We start from the raw sequence: 19,590 nt of genomic DNA, 5'->3' as shown, positions 1-19,590 counted from the left end.
ATCCCTCAAACTAGTTGTCCAGAAAAAGCTTGAAATATTATAAATATTATTGAAAATATTAATGTTTACTATTTTGTATTGTAATACAATCTTAGGTATACCACTCCACTGGAACATACAACCAAGTGGTAGATTTGAAAGATATTGTTACATTAAATAACTCGCTAAGGGGCCGGCCCGGTGGTGTAGCGGTTAAGTTCGTGAGTTCTGCTTTGGCGGCCCGGAGTTCGCTGGTTTGGATCCTGGGTGTGGACCTACTCATCAAGCCATGCTGAGGCAACATCCCACATAGATGAACTAGAAGGACCTACGACTAGGATATACAACTATGTACTGGGGCTTTTGGGAGAAAAAAGAAAAAGAGGAAGATTGGCAACAGATGTTAGCTCAGGGCCAATCTTCCTCGAAAAGAAAAAATTGCTAAGAAAAATTTAACGATAAAATGTGTATGTTATAAAAAGATGAATAAAAAGTGAAAAAAAAGCAATCCACTTAAAAGTAAATGACATTTCAAATTCACTAAACTAAAAAAGGTCCAACGTTTTTCAATTTTGATTTTTTTATCCAATTAAAAAAACTTAAAAAAAATAAAAATAAAATTGGTTTCATTCTTCCAAATAGTGGCATATCGGGAGCCATTTCATTTATCTCACTAATTACAGGTTGCGAGTTCTCCAAATATATTTTCTAAATAAATGATTCATTAAGTTTTTTGTAACTAAATTATCCTAATAAATAGACTACTTGGGAATGAAACTATTTAGAAAATCTTTATTTAGCTTAAAAAATTTAAATATAAAAAATAACATGGATACACTATAACCCATACATTGTAAACACTCAGTAAGAGAAGAGTTTGTCCTGTTAATGGTCACACGTTTGCTTCTGTTGACTAAAACTAGTCATGTTTTACTTTAGCCTTTTACCTAAGCTCTAGAGACCTGGTGAGTGACTCCACACATCCTCGGGTCAGGAGATGCCACCCCCTGCAGCCTTCCACTGCCTTTAGGAAGCAGGCAAGCACATTGTGATGCAGCCAGCATAAGCTCAGTATTGTCATTCTTTAGCACTTGCTTGTAATTCATTTCACATTGTGGGTCAAGAAAATGAAATGTTCTATCTGTGCAGGACACAGTTGCAATGTGATTATGGTAGCAATCATGGAAAACGGGAGAGCAACTCAAAAAAGGCGAGGAGAGCTGCTCCGCGCTGTCTGTGAGGGATCCTCCCTTTGGCTGCAACAGGGCACGGCCACCAGATCACTGCAGTGTGCCTGATTCTGATGTCTGGTTTAGGGCTACTCTGGGGAAGCATCAACAGAAACGCAAGTTGGGATGAAATAGTTCACGGCCCTGAGATCTCATGGAGGTGTGTGTTATTCATTTCAGTCACTCTGGGTCCACACCTGAGATGATCCATGGAGGTGTGTGTCACTCATTCCAGGTTCACTCTGAGTCTACACCTGAGATAATTCATGGAAGTGTGTGTGATTCATCCCAGGTTCACTCTGGGTCTACACCATTCCTGCCTATGTCTGCGTGCTCTGCCCCTCCATCCCTTCCTGAAATGGGCATCTTTATGTTCTCGCCACTTGTGTTTCTTTGGAAACAGGAGGTTGTGAGCTGTCAGTCAGCCTTGGACAGAGAATAATTTGTGACAGAATGTGGTTGCAACTGATAGCTTGTTTTTGTTCTCCTCACCCAACTATATGGATTTAACAGTACAATTTACAAACTGCTTTTGGCAAAAGAGTTGTTTTCATAATATTTTCCCCTCTGTCTTGTTATTTTCTTGCCAGGTTTCTTTTTTTTTTTTTTTTTAAAGCTTCTTTTATTTTATTTTATTTATTTTTTATTTACGTATTTTTTTGTGAGGAAGATCAGCCCTGAGCTAACATCCATGCTAATCCTCCTCTTTTTGCTGAGGAAGACCGGCTCTGAGCTAACATCTATTGCCAATCCTTCTCCTTTTTTTCCCCCAAAGCCCCAGTAGATAGTCGTATGTCATAGTTGCACACCCTTCTAGTTGCTGTATATGGGACGTGGCCTCAGCATGGCCAGACAAGCGGTGCGTCGGTGCGCGCCCAGGATCCGAACCCGGGCCGCCAGTAGCGGAGTGCGCGCATTTAACCGCTAAGCCACGGGGCCGGCCCTTGCCAGGTTTCTAATGGCATAAACTTTTATTCTTTTTCTCTTTTTCTTGGTATAAATTCTAATTCTTCATGGGAAGGCATTTTTTCTCTTCTACTGTGCATTCTGTTTAGAGTTTACTGCACATTTAGTTCCTTTTAAAGAGAATAAATTCAAATGTATGCATTTAACAGTAGACATTATCTAGGCTTAAACATATTCATTAAAATGATGAATAAGCTAAATATTTCAGGGAGATCAAGGATGAGAGACTGCTAAAACTATGGAGAATGATCTTCACAGACGCCTACTCTACTGACTTCTAGTGACAGCTCTTGGATTTTCGTTTTGTTTTGTTTTGTTTAATGACCAAGGAAATAAAAAAGGGTGGTATTCCAATGAACCTGCATTATTTAAGTTTTCAGATATAAAGACTAATGTGAAAGATCTTAAAAGAGAGGGAACGATTATCCATTGCAGTATTTGCTTGGTTTTCAACTTGGCAGAAAACAGTCAGTGTGGGCCCAGTGTTGGATGTTAAATTAAATAACAGCAGCACTCCAGGCTGAGAACACAGTGTACTCAGCCAATGGCTTGAGGTTTGGTTCCAATTGTGACTACTGAACTGGCTGTACAGCTTTTCCCAGAAGACCCAGGGATGCAAGCCCAGAGGCCATGAGGCCATCACTGCTGCCTGGAGCTCCTGACCGTGCTGCCCCAGCATCAGGACTGTCTCACCTTGAGAAAAGGGGAAGCCTTCCTAAAGGGGAGGGAGAGGAAGATCAGGAAGCACAGAGAGGGCAGCTTGGCCGCCCAGAACTTCTGCATGATGGCGACTAGTGCTAGGCTGTCCTTGAACGTGGCGGAAAATCAGCAATATTCTTCATCTATGCAACAAGTGTTTGCTGAGTACCCAACTATGAGCCATGCACTATTTTAGGAAAACAGCAGCAAACAAATGGGTAAAACAAAACTTCTGTTCTCATGGAAGTTATATTCTTGTAAGGAAAGACAGACCCGGACGTAAACAAGTACTGTATGCAGGATGTTAATCGGTGCTCAGTGCTGCAGAGAAACGTGCAGAATGGTGTGGGGACTCCAGGGCGGGGCAGTTGCTACTGAGATCTGAGACAGGGGCTCAGAGAAGGAATTATTGAGAAAATAACAATTGAGCAGCAACCTGAAAGAGGAAAGGGAGTGAGATATACTGATACCCAACGAGGAGCATTCTAGGCAGTGAGAAGACAAACGTAAAAGGTACAAGATGTGACTATGAAATAGTGAGGTGTGACTGGGGTGGGTAATCCGGGGGACAGTGGTGGGAGACAATGTCGGAGTTGGGGGGGCACCTCTGTAGATCACTGGAAGGACTTTGCTTTTTCTCCATATGAGATGGGAGCTGTGGGAGGATTCTGAATAGAGGGGTGATGTGATCTGGCTTATGTTTTAACAGGATCACAATGGCAGTTGTGTTTAGAATAGACCATAGGGTGTCAACGGTGAAAACAGGAATATCAGTTATGAGGCTGTTGCAATGATCCACACAAGAGATTAGGATGATTTGGAATAATGTGGTAGCAGTGGAGGTGATAAGACACGGTCAAACTTGAGATATATTTTGACAGTTGAGCCATCAATATTTTCCCATGAACTGGATGTAGAGGATGTTGGGATACCATCTGGGTTTCTGGCATGAGTAACTGGAAAGATGGAGTTGGCATTACTGAAATGTAGAGGACGGAGAGGAGCAGGTTTGGAGAGGTAGGTGGGGAAATCAGGAGTGTGGTTTTTGACAAGGTAGTTTTGAGATATTACACATCCAAAGGAGATACCGAGTAGGCAGTTGGAAATAAAGGGGAGAGATCTAGGTTTTGGGCATAAATATTGGGGCTGTTAGCAAAAAGATGGTATTTAAAGCCATGAGACTGCATGAGGGCCCTTAGGAGGTGAACAGAGAGGAAGAGGGTGTGGAAAAAAGCAGCCAATTGAGGAAGGAGGTAAATCAGGGAAGAGGAAGAAGTCAGCGTGAATACAAACAATTTGAAACATTTTTTATAAATAGTATATACTCCACTGCATATTTTCAAAAGCAACATCAATTTAGATAAAAATTATTATATTCAAAAAATGAATAAGCAGCCTCAGAATGAATTTTTCTTTATACTATGAGCATCGGTTCTAAATAAATTATAATATCCAGTTTTCCAGTCTTCCGTTCAGTGGGTTTACAGTGGAAATGTTCACACTCGCATCTTCAGGAGCTATGCCAGGGCTCTTCGTCATTCATTCAGGTCTTCTCATTTCCAGCTCTTTGGCCCCTAATAGCTCTCCCACTGCATCCCTGTATGGCATTGTTCCTTCTGGTGTGTTTGATAAGAATTTTTGATAAACATCGGTTCACCGTCCTCATGTCAGAAAGAAAACATTAATAGAAATAAAATCAGGAAAAAGCCACTTACTGAACAGTTCGTGTACGTGTACAGTTATTGGGAGCATCAAAATGTCCTTTATCCTTTTCCCCGATTTGTCTAGAAGGCTGGGTCGTAGGTCTGGAGTCAGCAGTCAGTCACTGAAGAAATTGGCTACTACTGAAAGAGTTGGTCAGCTATCAGCACCTAATTCTTGGAATGGTCTTCACCTTTACTGAAAAGGAAGAGAGAGAAGTCTCAGAAATATACTAAGACCTTGAAAATGAAGTGGTGACACAGCATTAACTGAAATTCTTAACTCAGTGGCTGTCATCTGGGAGTGGTATTGTCCTCTTAGGGACACTTGGAAATGCATGAGGGTGTCTTCACTGAGAACTGCTGAATTGTAATTGCATCTGTTGATTGTATAGTCTTGTAGTTACAATAGTCAAGATTTTTCCTTTATGATTTGTCAAGCTAGAGTTGACTCAGAGTTCTGGTCTTAAGGGTCATAGGAGGTATAGTTTAAGGGTCATGATCAGAACTGCCTATGGGGCCAGGAGAGGTGCCCCAGGTGAGTACAGCTGAGGTCCTGGTGAAGAGCCTGTCTTGAGAAGACGTGCGCTGTTCAGTCGGGTCTACTCAGTGTCACAGATCCTACTGTCCCCTCCCACCCCGAGGGATGTGAGAAATCTTGATTTCTTTTATTAAATCTTCTAATTGTTTTCTATCATTGGCAACTAGTCAATTTTTTAGTTCTGTGTTGGCTAAATAAAATAGGTATCTAGTCACCAATTTGTGATTAATAATTCTATTTTAAGACAAACCAAGCAGGAGACATGTAAATGATGACATTTCTAAATTCTTTTATCACCTACATGTTTCTGGCTATAGGTATTGTCTTATGCTAGAAAAAGACAATGGACTCTTTCCTTGCCCAAGTGTCCTCTCTACCCACGTACTCATTAGTACCCATGATGCCCTCAAATAGCAAGACTGGCCTGCCACGTATTTTGTGAATACATGGTTCCTACTTGGAAATCCACGACAACTTAAGCTTCACTGACCTTGTTGGTGATGTTGCCGAGTGGTGTGGACTAAGTGTGTCTCCAGTTCATAACTGGAGCCTGTCCTTGCATTCTGCACTTAGAATTGTGAATCTCTCTGTAATACAGGTTGAGAATCTTTGGAGACTTGATGAGCCTCAGATAGTAACACCTATTACAGTGCTTAAGACTAATGTTAACTTTCTTAAATTCTCTTCACATTAATCACCTTGCTAGTCTTTTGAAACAGTTCCCCCAGTGTAGGATGTATGGAATTTGCTGGTGACTGACCTTGAGTCCCAGAGGACACAGAGGAAGGGTTTTGAGAGTGGAGAGAGGAAGGAGATAGGGTTGTACAGGATGGTGAAGGGGTGAAGGTCTAGGGGAAGAAAGGAGAGCTACACACTTGGGCTTCTTGAGAAAAAGGGCATAATGAGATGAATTCTGATGATCTCAAGGCAGAGTGATGTGAGACGTGAGGGCTGAGGTAGGAGCTGTGGGTTTATCCGGGAGCACAGAGCTCTAGGGTCCTCTTGTCACTCTTCATAAGTAGGCTGAAGGAGGAGAAAAAGGCAGAAGGTGGTACTACTCAGAGTTACATCCTAAAGGTGGGGAGGGGAGCGATCAGTGATCAAATTAGTGCTGGAAGCACTCCTGGAATGGACACTTGCTTGAGGAATCCTATTCATACGGTACAGCTAATCGTGGTTTTCATAGTCTTCAAATTAACAACTCCTTATTGAGTGAGTACCTTTTATGCCCACGGTGCTGTAACTAGGCTCTGCAGGGGAATTTGAGATGAGTAAGACTGACATCTCACCCTGCAGGGCACAATACAAGAAGCCACATGAAGTCCCACAGGTTAGCTACAGAACCCAACTGGGGAAGAGTGAAGAGGGAGATCTGGAAAGGCTCCTTGTCAGAGGTTGCAATACAAATGGGTTTGAAGGACAGAGAGGATTCCGATAGATGGGTGGGAAGGACGCCTCATAAGCCAAGACAGACAGGTAGGGAGCACAAAGAGATCTCTGTGATCATTCACTCATTTAGCTTGGCTGGAGCCTGGGTGCAGGTCAGGGAGCAGTGGAGGAGAGCACTTGGGTAACTGAGGTTTTATGGTGTAATGGGCGTTGTTTACTGGTTGGAACAGCCTGTAATAAATCTAAGAAGTAAGGAACCGCAGAGGATAGTGGAGCTGTGCCTTGAGGAGAATAACAGTGCAGTACTACACAGGCTCACTGAAGAAAGGAAGGAAGGACGTTCAGAAAGCAATGGGAAGGCCGCTGCCTCACATCGGCCGGGACCCTCCAATGTCTGACCTAAGGAGCGACCGGATCTGAAAGGACACAAGGGCCTCACAGAAGGCACCCCTCTGGCTGCACACAGGCACGCTCAGGTCTCAGAGGGCCAGGGACTGGGTGGATGCTGGTGCTATTTACAGAAATAGGTGGCCGGCTTCCTGCTGGGGGAAACACGTGTTTGGGCTCAATGTTTGAAGTGAATTCAAGCAACAAAATACTTCATTCTCACAACATGCAAAACGTTTCAGTGGCAAACCAAACACCAAAATACACTCCTGGTTATTTGGGGAGAAAAGAGAGAAAAACGTTAGGGAGAACAACCATGGGAACTGCTGAAAAGAAAAACTGAGGAGGTTGAGAAACCTTATGAGATGAGACACGAGAAAAAATAAAAGTAGAAAATAAAATGAAAGCTGTGGAAATATGTAAAAATATCGTTTCTCCAAGTGTGTTTCAAAGAGCACAGGTCCCAAAAGATATTCTAAAATTTCAATTGAGGAAGCCTCAGCCACTTTGTACTAGCATTTTTATGACTTTATGGACTAGGGAATCTATTTTAACTAAAATTCACATGTTTTGTTTTTTTACCTCTTGCAGAGAAAGATTTCTCTCCTTTTTCTTAAAAGTAGCAACACCCTGGTTTTACAGATGATTGTGAGTTCATTTGTGTCTTGCTGCTCAGAGAATTGGAACTCCTTGCAGTCTGCATTTAGTTTTTTCAGTTGTGCCTTATTATACATCATCACGAAACACCTCCAAGATTTTTCATTTAAATTACATATCATTGTGTTCTTCCTGGGATGCAAAGTCATTCACTGCTCCTGGAATAACCTACATTCTCAGTTTATGCAGAATATGCAACCTGATCATGCTCTTGAGTTTGTAACTCTCCCTTTGTCCCTAATTTCTACCATAGAGCATGCAGAGCGTGTACGACTTAAACGTTATAATCAGAAACATAATTTTTCACATAAACCTGAGATACTGGATTGTTTGATATATACTGTCTCTAAAAAACTAATCTCCTGTTTTACTTTTGTTCTAATTTCATGGCAGTTACTGCTCTCATTTACTGACGTGGCCAATACCGTGTCGGTAAGATGGTCTACCAAAGCCTTACCACTTACTATCTGGCACTAAGAGTTCCAAGAGAATTATTAGTCCTGCTACTATTCTGATGAAATAACTTTGTTTTTTGCATTTGCATTTCCCAAATCATGGTCAAGTAATAAAATGAAACAACCTGTCATTAGTAAGGTATCAATTGTGTTCACTCTTCATATAGAGTGAATAATCAATAAAGGGATGTGAGTGGCTGCTTCTGAAGTCAACGTTTTTGAGGATGCACCATTAAGAGTGAACGTTCCCAACAGCTTGTTTGAAACTAAACTTTGAAGGCATTAAAATAAAAATCTACCGTCCCTCAAATTTTCTTCCAGACTTTGTGCCTTGGGTCATGGTCTAGCTTATGTTTGGCTCTTAAAAATTATTCCAGGGGGAGAAAGGACCACAGCTGCCTGCACAAAGCTGTAGCTGTTTGCAAGAACCCCTTGTAGCTTTGACTGCTGCCTGAAACTGGTCCTTCACTATCTTATCAAAAAGTAAGTGTACCTAATAAATTCTATATGCTCGCTAGAACAATCAGTATTTCTGAGGCTCAAAACTGTACAGAATCTAGCAAACTGCATGCAGACGTGTGACGTGTCTTTCACACAGCCAATGAGCCACACGCACAAAACGTGGCCCTTAGACATGTAACGAGGATTCCTGGGGTCTTAGGAGAGTGGGGTCATGTAATCCCCTAACTCTCATTTAGTAAACATACAATTTTTCAAACAATGAAGTTCTTTAATATAAGGCTTATATTAATTGTGTCATTCTGTTCAATATATTCTAGAATAGAGGTTCTCCAATTATAGAGAATTTAAGAATCATTTGGAGAGCTTCTGAAACACGCAATAGCTGGATTCCCTGGGGACCCCAAGTCTGAGGTAGGACCCAGGAATCTAGATGTACCCCTTTAGGGGATTCCCTACACAAGATGAAGAAGAATCCAACTTGAGAACCATTGGTCCTAAATATCTGTGAGGAAGGGTTCACAGACCATGGCAAAATGGGAAAAATATTTAATTAGGTTGTTATTTTTAAACACCTCCTGATATATTAATATCTTACTTTATCAGTTGGCTAATTTCCTTCTCTGCCCTATTTTAAAAGATCCTTTTGATCAATTAAGAGGCAAACCTGGTAGAATCAAACCCTAGTTTTATGATCACCCACAGTAAGTAGAGATTGGAAGATACTGTTAACTGTGAAGAAATTTAAAGTCGGCTGACTAATTGCCCAGGTGCTACTAAATTAGATAGGAAAGGAGAAGGCTGACCTTTTTGAAGACGTACATTATGTGCCAGGTATCTTACATAACTTTAATTTAATATTACACCATGAGGTGTAATTAATACCATTTTACAAATGAGGACACTGTGGCAGCAGAAGCAGTCAGGATAAGTAGCTTGTCCAAAATCAGTGAGGAGAGAAGGGAAGGGGCTACACTCTGGATCCAGGTGTGACTGTGAGGTCCGCTCTTGTTTCACTGGATCACAACTTTCCCTAATAATACAGAAAACTCAGGTGATCACTGCTAACGCTCTGGAAGACAAGACTCAAGTCTAAAATCATCTTGATGAGTTATAAAGAGGAGAGCCTAATAAAAAAATTAAAACAAACAAACAGAAGTGCAGAACAATGAAATAAGGAAATTAAAATCCTGAAAGAAAAACAAGATAAATATATGAGGACAAAGGACTTCCTGGGGCTAAGTGCAGAAAAGAAAGGCCTGGTAATATAGTCAATGTGATTCTGAAATGTACTAGAGAAGCAACATGCACGTGATCCTTCCAGAGTACAACATGCTGGTCAAGGTAGAGACGCTGAAAAGGAATCAAAGAAAAGAAACACAAATGATCGACAGGGTAGAAAAGAAGGACTATGAGAAAGGAGAAGAGGAATTGAGGTCATTTATCTGACCAAGGAGAAGACAGGCCAGCAGGTGCCCTGATATTATCCTCCACTGGAGCTTTTCAAGAGTAAAAACGATTCCTTATCCACCTCTGACTTCTAGTGATCAACACAATGTCTTTAACGTAGTGGACACTTGATAAGTCTTTACTGAAGAAAAATCTTAAACAAATAGGAGGCATTTATAAAGAGAAAAATGACCACGTGTGGCCTGTGTATTATGTGGAGTATTTTTGAACGTATAGGCTTCAACAAAAGCTGGAGTCCAAGTTCTCACAGAGAAAAGCTGCATCTTTTCCCTCTCTGTATCCTTAGTGCCTGGAATGTAGCATGTACACAATAAAAGTCAGAGCAAGTAATGAATTCTGGTTGTACATAGAGGACATCTTGACCCTCAGCACATAAAAATGAAACATATTACAAAGGAGGTTTATCCACTCTATCCCTGGTTGAAGAATAGTCACCTGACATTAGACAGGTCCGTTCTTAACCCCCTGCCCAATCTCTAAAAAGTCAGAAAACGCTATACTTTCTTCATCTCTTCTCCATTCCCACTGCCGTGAACCTGGTTTGTTTCTCTGCTGGACCTTTGTCCTCGACTCCCAAGTGGACATCCCATCCAGTCTCTTTTACACCCTGCGGCCATACTGATCTTCCTGAAGCACAGCTCTCATCAGGTCACTCTGTCACTTACAAAAGAAAACAACAAACCACGAGTTTCCTCATGCTTATTTCAAAAGGCAGTCAAGGCCTTCCATGGGCTGGCTGCCACCCGCTTTCCTAACTTGACACCTCTCTTCTCCCTACTTCCCTTCACCCACCTGCGTTCCAACCAGATGGGTATGTTCAGTTCTCCCCACACGCCCAACACTTCCCCTCTCAGGGCCTGTGCTCCCGCTGCTCCTTCTCCACGGGAGCATTCTCCTACTCACTTTGCATAGGTTCCAATCCTTCAAAGGCCACATCGCTCAGATACTGTTCCTGATGGCTTTGTAGCAAGTATTCTCTTTCCTACTGAGCTGCTATAGCACCTTTTTTCACCTCTCTCGCACAGAAATCATCATTTTTCACCTTGAGGTCAGTTATTTTGGTAAATCCCTTATATCATATACTAACATTAGTTCCTTGGGACAAAGTGGTTTTACTTTTCTGCACTTGCACGACCTGGCCTAGTATCTTATCATGTGTCCACAGTAGATGTGAGAACACTTTGCTGAATCAAAGCTCTCTCACAATAAGTCTCATTTTAATTTTTCTGTCTTTCTCATTTGCACTCGCTTCATAGCCTACCTATTCTACTCCACTTACGTTAAAGTTCTCAGACATATGGCAATGGGCATAAAAGGAAAGAAAAAGGAGGAAAAAGTAGAAGAGAAAAGTCAAGACAACAACAGGTCCTATTTTGTGGTCTTTCCTCCACTGATCCCCAGTGTTTAGTGAGGGGTTATTAAGAAGAGAGGCATCTGCAGCTATTTTCCGATGACCTTTCATGGGCATCAAGACAACACGCTGAGAAAGAAGGAAATTGTCTGAACACATTTCTGAACACAGAAGAAAGGTTTTCCTGAGTATGTTGATGACAGACGAAAGTCCTTACCAGTAAATTTACTGACCAAACTTTCAACAATTATACAATGAGAATAAAAGAAAGAGCGAGCATGGGAATAAATACTAGTGGCAAAATGTTACATTTCCAGCACCAAAGCAGTGAAATATATATCCATCAATGATGAGCAAGTTAACTGGGTACAAATTAGAGAGACAGGAAATGAGTATCTGTCAAGAATAAAGTGTTAGGAACTCAATACTGGTAATAATTAAGTGGCTATGGACCATTTTTCATGATCATATATAGAATCTAGAATCATATATAGAATCTCAATCATATATAGAATCTAGAATTTTTTCTAGAAGTCTTTAAACTAGCCAAAATTTCTGCTGAAGGTCATTAAAATGGTCTGGGGCTTTTTAGAAAGCAAATAAAGAGAAACTTCTCATAAGCTAATGTTAATATCATTCAAACTATTAAGAATAATTTTATTTAATAAAATGGTTATATCATTCCTATGACCCTGCTTTGGAAGCATTTTCTAACTTCCTTGTTACTCTTAAAAGAAACAAGGTAGAAATCTGAAAATTCCCTTTATTAAGCCCCTAAGCTGGCAAAAAGGCACACGTAACTCATTCTGATGTGGTCTTTACCCATGTGCCTGTGTGTCTGTGTGTGCACATTTGTACAGAAATAAACACCAATATCTAAAGAAATTATTCAAAAACATATAAAAAAGAACCCACCAAATTGTTAATGTCACACAAAGATAATTTTGTTTCTTACTATGTTTACTGTAAAGTTATATATAATCTTGAGTAAAAAAGACAAAATTAAACCACTGCAAGGACAGCACCTAGGCAAAATCAAAGACAAAAATGGGCATGCCAATATGTATTTTGACCAAGAGCTCCAATATGAATAAACTGTTCTAATTAATAATAAACCATAATTAATAATTGCATCATTAGCACTACCAATAAGTAAATTATGCATATTAAACTGAACATCAATTACATTGCTTAAGTAATGTATTGCTTAAATATTTACTAGAGAAAATAAAAAAACTCATCAGAGATACTGATAGATGTGCTGAGCAGATGCCATTTATTAACTCCAAGGCAGGTATCAGGCTTATTTTCAAAGATTGTTTCTCCGAGATAGTTATTTACTCTTCTCAATGAAAACAATCTGTTGAAGAAAACTTGTGTGCTTCTCATTCACTAACAAACCGCTCTATATTTTCCCAACTTCATACCTACTGTCTGAAAAACTTATTCAATGAGGTCATCTATATCCCTTCTCAATAGAGTTCTATTAAAGTGCATCCTCTCATGCTCTCTTCAGAATTGATGTTACTGAAGGACAAACACAAAGAAAGGTATCCACCGTTAAACCAAGGACAGTGAGGAACGAAGGAATCCCAAATGGCCAGGACAACAAAAGGAATGTCAAAATCGACTACAGTGGAGCCATTTTAAAACGGAGTCAGAGCTGCCTTTCCAGAGAAATTGCCTTGCTGCTTTGAACTTTGGAATGAGACAAAACGACAATTGTTTTACAAGCAATTGTTTGAGAAGTCAGCAGAACAGACATCCTGATCACAAAGACTGAGGACTGTGGACTTTCTGAAGACAGAATTAATAGCCAATCAATGTTTAGCCAAGACTAGCTCTCTGCTTCCAACTCCAATTACAATTCTTTGTAATACAACCTCCCTTCTTTGCCTTTATATTTGGGTTTCTACCTGAATCTGTGCTCCCCAAACTGCAATTCTTTGATCCCAAATAAATGCTTTGCCTCTTAAACTGGTTTCTGTTTTTGTAGGTTGACAGGAGCCTGGTGTTTTATTCTATGTGCTGGGCTACAGGGAAGTGCAGAATAGGTTATACACTGCTTTAGGTTATTCCTGCTTCAAATAAAGTAGTTGTCTTGGAAAATGCAGTTTTTCTCATCATCATCATCATCACCATCATTGCTAGTAGTAAGATAATAGCCTGGGTCATACTGATGCTATTTATATCCCCAAGACAGGCAAACGGAAAATACCATCCATGCGAGACTCATTACAGGTCTTAATATGATACAATAATCATGTTCCTCTCAGGCTCTGGTGCTCCTGGAGACCACAGCATGTGCATGGCGTTCATGTAAATAACACCCTACATAGCTTCAAGAAATCCCTTCTGGGAAGTTCAATTTTGAACCTCTCTGAAGGTCTGCAGCATTCAAACTTGGGAGTGGCAGCGGCATGGATTACTTTCCTAGTTCTTTTGAAAGCCTCGAGGGCCATAAAACAATCTCTTCTTAGAATAACAACAAGGTCACAAAAGAAGTTAGCAGCGACTGCCAATTCGTCACCTTTATCCAGGGCCAGCTTTGTTAGGTCTTTTATATATGTCATTGTGTACATTCTCCCACAGCCCATTATGAGGTTAAGAAAAGTATCCTCCCCATTTTAGAGATGGGGAAGCTGAGATTTAGAGTTTAAGAGATTTGCCCAAGAAGTCTGGACTTGAACTCACTAAAGTAAATGCTTTCTAAATTATGTGCACTGGGATCAGAGTTCCTGTGTGACCTTCCCTATTAAAATCTGGTGCAGAGAATCGTTAGGTCCAGATTCCTGTCTGACATGTTTGAGAACTGCCCTAGGATACCATGTGGCTTTGAAAATGATCTGGAGTCTAAACCGGAGGGCCCTTGCTATTCTCTATGGGCTGGTAAAAAGGAGGCTGTGACTCTTAAATTTTTCCATCATTTGTACTTGTAAGGGCAGACGAGAGGACAAGCACCAGTGCAAATCTGAGATTTATCCTGAGTGGCGTACCACTGGCTTCTAATTTTTGTGAAGTCTATTGTTTCATCTTTTTCTTTTTTTATTTTAATTATTTTTTTAATTTTAATTTTTTTTTTTTGGTGAGGAAAATTGTCCCTGAGCTAACATCTGTGCCAATCTTCCTCTATTTTGTTTGTAGGACACCATCACAGCATGGCTTGATGAGGGGTGCGTTAAGTCCGCACCTGGGATCTGAATCTGTGAACCCCAGGCTGCCAAAGCGGAGCGTGCGAACCTAACCACTACGCCACCAGGCTGGCCCTGATCTTTTTAAATAAAACATGCAAAAGTTGCATTTTACTTCATGACATTGATTTTTAATAAAAATCATGTTTTAAATGAGTTATCATCAAGGAAAGGGATACCCCTGTGTGAAGCGCTGGATTCCAGCAGGACAAGCATATGAGATGGGAAGGCGGTTAGAGAAGTGCTCCAGTTCCACATGGAGAGTGACCTCTCTCTCCCCTTCCCTTAGGGCAACCTTCCCAGAGAGAGAAGGGTATTTTTTTTTTAATTTTTTGTTTATTGCAGTAACATTGGTTTATAACATTGCATAAATTTCAGGTGTACATCATTATACTTCTACTTCTGCATAGATTACATCATGTTCACCAACCAAATACTAATTACAACCCATCACCACACACATGTGCTGAATTATCCCTTTCGCCCTCCCTCTTCCCCCTTCCCCTCTGGTAACCACCAATCCAATCTCTGTCTCTGTGTGTTTGTTTATTGTTGTTATTATCTACTACTTAATGAAGGAAATCATACGGTATTTGACTTTCTCCCTCTGACTTATTTCACTTTGCATAATACCCTCAATGTCCATCCACGTTGTCACAAATGGCTGCATTTCATCGTTTCTTATGGGTGAGTAGTATTCCATTGTGTATATATACCACATCTTCTTTATCCATTTGTCCCTTGATGGGCACTTAGGTTGCTTTCAAGTCTTGGCTATTGTGAATGATGCTGCAATGAACATAGGGGTGCATGTATCTTTATGCATTCATGTTTTCATGTTCTTTGGATAAATACCCAGCAGTGGAATAGCTGGATCATATGGTAGTTCTATTCTTAATTTTTTGAGGAATCTCCATACTGTTTTCCATAGTGGCTGCACCAGTTTGCACTCCCACCAGCAGTGTATGAGAGTTCCCTTCTCTCCACATCCTCTCCAACACTTGTTGTTTCCTGTCTTGTTAATTATAGCCATTCTGACGGGAGTGAGGCGATATCTCATTGTAATTTTGATTTGCATTTCCTTGATAGTTATTGATGTTGAACATCTTTTCATGTGCCTGTTGGCCATCTGTACACCTTCTTTGGAGAAATGTCTGTTCAGATCTTTTGCCCATTTTTTAACTGGGTTGTTAGTTTTTTTGTTGTTGAGATGTATGAATTCTTCATATATTTTGGATATTAACTGGGGTGGCAAATTCTGATCCCCTACACTAGCCATTGGGGTAAAGGGAAAGACTTAGTAAAACAGACATTGTCACTCAGTTTTGATAAATATTTAAAAATATCCAGGCCTTTTCCATGTTTACTAATAACAAGAAGGAATTAATTTAATTCTACTATAAAATTGAAATGACTATATTTCTTTATAGAAAAGGCGAGAATAATTTAATTCATCAATATAAAATCTTTGATGCAAAAATCTTAAACTATTTTTTAAACTGCCAGGTACTTTCTTTTTCCCAGTATTTTGCATCTCTTACCAAAATCTTGGCTTATTTTGAGCTCAAAATTTTACTTTCAGCATTCCTTTTGGACATGCACAATGCACCAGATTAACAACAAAGTTAAAAGGGAGATTTCCTAAAACACAAAATTTCAATTTATGCTTTTCAAGCCAGAAAGTTCTATGCCTCAAGCCAATAAAAAACAGTTAAATACATTGTTTTATTTTCCCTTTTCACACTGCTGATAGAAAGAGAAAACACAAAAGAATATTAAAAAATTAAACTGTTCTCTTACACTGAATATCTTTTACATAGAAATCCTAAAGTTTATGTAGTAAAAATGGAAAACAATACTATTTCAGTATAATATACATCTTTTAAAATATATTATTTCTGAAACCAAATGCTTGACATTTGACTCAGTGCTTCCTTCCAAAAAATGACAAGAAAAAAGGGACAGAATCTGCAGTGCAGTCCTGCATCCTTGCACCATTTTCTTGTAACATATACTGTTTTATAGATGAAACTGCCATGGCAAAATGACAAATATACACAAAAAAGAACAAAAAGGGGCAGTAAATCGCCAGTGACACTACAACCCATTAAAATGCTTGTCTTGCAGAAAAAAAAAAAATTTCCCCTCGTTTTACATTCTTTCTAGCTGAAAAGGAAATTTTAAAATCCTCAAGCAACTCTTATAAGAGATGCTGAAATTCCAACCAAATTCTCCTCACACTAACTTTCTATATTGGTTCCACAGCCAAAATATAGCACCAATACCCTCGTTCACTGTTTAATAAGAAATGCCCGAGATGAGGCACATGTATTGTTAATCCTCCACATTGATATGATTCTGCATTTGAAAAAACCAGGATACGTAATTATTTGGAAAATGGTAGTTCTAAGTCAGCCACTATTTCTAATAAATTATCAGCTTAAATGAAGAGTTTGGCCATTTTTACATCAAAGGAAGCCTAAAGGAGGCATTTTCTTCCCTTACTTTTTACCCAAAATTCTCTCAAAAGGTCAAATCAAAGCTCCTGACACTGAAAATGACTCTGGTGTCATATAGACATTATGTTTTAGAGTACAACTGCATATATGTTAACTCATTTCATTATGCACTTATCATTATTACAAATAGTTCAAGATATTGGTAAGTTCACTGAAGTGGAACATTTATTGAACTGTTTATGTTGGTCTTAACAAAGATGATAAATATAAGTTCCTTGAGAGCAGAGAGCGCACGTTACACTTCTCTGAGTTCTCCGCATCTCTTACACAGAGCTAATTACACACCACGCTCTTGAAGGAGAGGAGAAGCCCTTAAAGGTCAAGGATGCACGAGTGAGCGCCTCCCTCCTACAGTACGGGCAGGGAACACGCGTGGAGCAGTGCAGAGCAGAGCTCCCTAAAGCTGAGTACTTCAGGGATTGAAAAGTTGTAACTTTCATTTCTATCAGAACTGAACTGTACACACTTCAGAAAAATGTCCGACAGGAGGCTGACCCTGGGAGGTCTGTGTGACACTTGGTCCAGCCACACCTCCCGGAGTCCTACTCATCCTGACGGCAGTCACAGTTGGGGGCTCATCTGTGGTAGGGATGTTATTTAAAAAAAAAGAAAGTGGTGTGGAAATTAGTTTATACTTTGAAGGCAATTTTATCGTTTACAAATGAATTCATTCCATTGCAAATTCATAGCTGGTCTCCAAGTGCCTTCCAAGTGCCAAGCACTGAGTGGCAGGTGTGGAAAGTATAAAGATACACAAAATATGGCCCCTGTAGTAGCAGATAAAAATATTTCTACACATATCTCATAGTACACAAAATCAACAACCTCCAATACAACACTTTATGAGTCTAAGGACTAAACTCTTGAAAGGGAAAACTATAACTGTGTACAGCTAAAGGTGGTGAGGTTTTATCTCAGTGCCTACATTCAAACAATACTGCTGAGTTTTATTATGCGTTCTGTTCTTTGTCAGATTTGATTCATATGCCTACTCCAGTAAACAGCTCTCAAAATACATACAGTGGACACCTCAGGCAAGAGGCTGAATGAAACCAGTCCATCTCGAAGGTACTCAAAGTGTTCCTTCGATATGTTTGAACCTGGCCCTTAAATTCCCTACCATGTGCCCTTCCATGCTGATCACAGATTACCAATAACCCAGGGCCAGTACTTAGACTGCATTTAGCATTTAGCTAAATGGCATTTAGCTCTTCTATTCATATCCACTCACTCTGTTCCTTTTCTCTAGGCTGGAGAACAACCTTCTATTTCTTAGAGTTTTACTTCTGTCTTTTGGCCTCTTTCATTTCTACTCCAATGTTTGTAGTGTGGCTGGAGTGGATAGCGCAAACTTGAACCTGTCTGCCCCTCCTGAAAACACCTCAATTGCTTCCTACCACTCCTGGGATCAAGACCAAAGTCTTAATGTAACTTACAAGGTCACAGCCAACCTCTGTCTGCCAATCAACCTGACTGCTCACCATACATCCTTCTAGTGATGAATGCCTTTTTGCAATTCTGCATTCTTGGTCATGCTACTTCCCACCACAGGACTTTTGCACCTGTTGTTCCTGCTACTGACAGAGCTCAAGTTAGTGAACAATCTCACCATCTTCAAGCCGTATCCAGTCCTCCAAGCTACTCGATGTGGCTAGGACCTACAGTTACATCTTCATCTTACAAATAGAGACCCTTGGGTCCACAGAGGGACAAACGCCACCTATCTGCATTTAGGCCTGCCCCTGCTATGGCTCATAAAGAGTACCAAGGATCTGGGTCTGACAGGTGGAGGAAGAGAAGCGGGACAGATGCAGTCTGGGAGTAGGAGCAAAACAGATAATGTTGGTGTGAGTGGGTGGGCCACTCTCTAAACAGTTAAATTAAAATTAAACCTTTCTTATAGCCTTTGCCAAAAGAAATAGCTGATTAAAATTGTGCTTTTGTAAATGGGTTGAAAAACCATGGGTCTGTTTTATTTGCAATGGAAAAGTCTACTAAATTAAAAATATATATATACTATGGAGAAGAGAGCTTTTGCAATTGAGTAATGTAAAACCAGTCAAATTAGGCAAAATAAACCAATTTCAAAAGATTCTGGTCTTCATTCAAAATTTACTCATGATAGTGACAAAAGCTATAAAATACCTAGGAATGAATTTAACGAGTAAGATCATCAACTGTTCAGTTATTCAGTAAATAATTTTGAACCCCCACTGGGTGCCTGTGGGGCTACTTTGGAAACAAGACAAACAGACAAAGCCCGGCTCCCCCCACATTCTAGGAAGAAGACACTAAGTCGTCACAGAACTTCAAAAAGAGGCCCTGTGATGTTAAACCTAAGGTATTATAAATTAGGCACGCTGGAACTGGGATTTTACTGTTTGAGACCTCAAAGGTGAGTAGAACTCAATACAGCAATTTGAGCACAGGAGATGATCTGGAGATCTAAGAACACTGATACCTCATTCAAGGGCCTCATAATACTGCAATAATTAACAGTTAATAGGGTATTACAGTTTATAAAACACAACAATATTTGTAGTTTCATTAATTATTAATTTATTCCTATAAATAAAGGCACTTAATCAGGTACAATAT

The 19,590-nt window shown here is 40.0% G+C and overlaps 1 long non-coding RNA gene across 3 annotated transcripts in view; it reads right to left on the bottom strand.

The window, feature by feature from the left end:
* Positions 1–4,228: 4,228 nt before the first annotated feature.
* Positions 4,229–19,590, bottom strand: part of LOC131415287 (uncharacterized) — a 93,023-nt gene continuing 77,661 nt past the window's right edge. For 2 of the 3 annotated variants that reach the window (XR_009222392.1, XR_009222391.1), the window contains one exon: positions 4,229–4,772. This is a non-coding gene — a long non-coding RNA (uncharacterized LOC131415287). Of the gene's footprint in view, positions 4,773–5,989; positions 6,138–19,590 lie in introns of all 3 variants that reach the window. The other variant, XR_009222393.1, reaches the window with a different exon arrangement.

This window comes from Diceros bicornis, chromosome 16 (genome assembly GCF_020826845.1).
Source record: "Diceros bicornis minor isolate mBicDic1 chromosome 16, mDicBic1.mat.cur, whole genome shotgun sequence".
Lineage (NCBI taxonomy): Eukaryota > Metazoa > Chordata > Mammalia > Perissodactyla > Rhinocerotidae > Diceros > Diceros bicornis.
The sequence above is the reverse complement of the archived record's forward strand: the minus strand, read 5'-3'. Positions and strand labels throughout refer to the sequence as shown.